Genomic DNA, 708 nt, shown 5'->3' with positions numbered 1-708 from the left:
GGGTTCAAACCGACATCATGCTTATCCTACAGCGCCACTAAAAAAAATGGGACCTTTCTCAAACCTTCGTTAACCCTTGTTTCTTAAGAACCGGGCAAATGGGGGTGGGGTGGGGTGGAGACTTTTCTGATCTAGGAGTACCTTCCAGTTCTAGATTCTAAAGTTGTCACCCTCATAAAGGCCCCCTATAAGGTGCTCGCCATTTTGTAATAGTGCCTTTAATTAGGAGGGAACACGTGGGAAACAGGTGGAGGCTCGGACAGGGGGCTTCGGACAAGTTACAACCTTTCCTAGAAGTCACTCCCAGACCCCCTACACACACACTCCGAGTGCTATCAACTGCGGGCCTAGTCTCCTTCAGTTTTCCCACGGGAGGAGGAGACCCCCAAGCCACTGCTGGGGCAGTCAGACCGACAGGCGTGGACAAGGCCTCCAGGAGGGCAGCCACAGTCTCCTCGCCTCGCCTTGCCAGCCACCCACACCTGGCCAAGTTTATGGCCAGCTCTTTGGCGGCTCTTCGGTTACCTGAGCTGGACAACGACGTCAGTGCCACATCATCTGGGCTTTTCATATTGCAAGGAAGCAGGAAAAGAAAGAAGAAAAAAACCCGCCTCCGCGAGCCAATCGCCGAGAGCCGCCCGCTGCACAAAGGCGCCGGCGGGATCGCCAGCCGAGAAGGCGCGCGGCGGGCGGCGGCACCAGGGGCTC

This window comes from Chrysochloris asiatica, unplaced genomic scaffold (genome assembly GCF_000296735.1).
Source record: "Chrysochloris asiatica unplaced genomic scaffold, ChrAsi1.0 scaffold00119, whole genome shotgun sequence".
NCBI classification, from domain to species: domain Eukaryota; kingdom Metazoa; phylum Chordata; class Mammalia; order Afrosoricida; family Chrysochloridae; genus Chrysochloris; species Chrysochloris asiatica.
The sequence above is the reverse complement of the archived record's forward strand: the minus strand, read 5'-3'. Positions refer to the sequence as shown.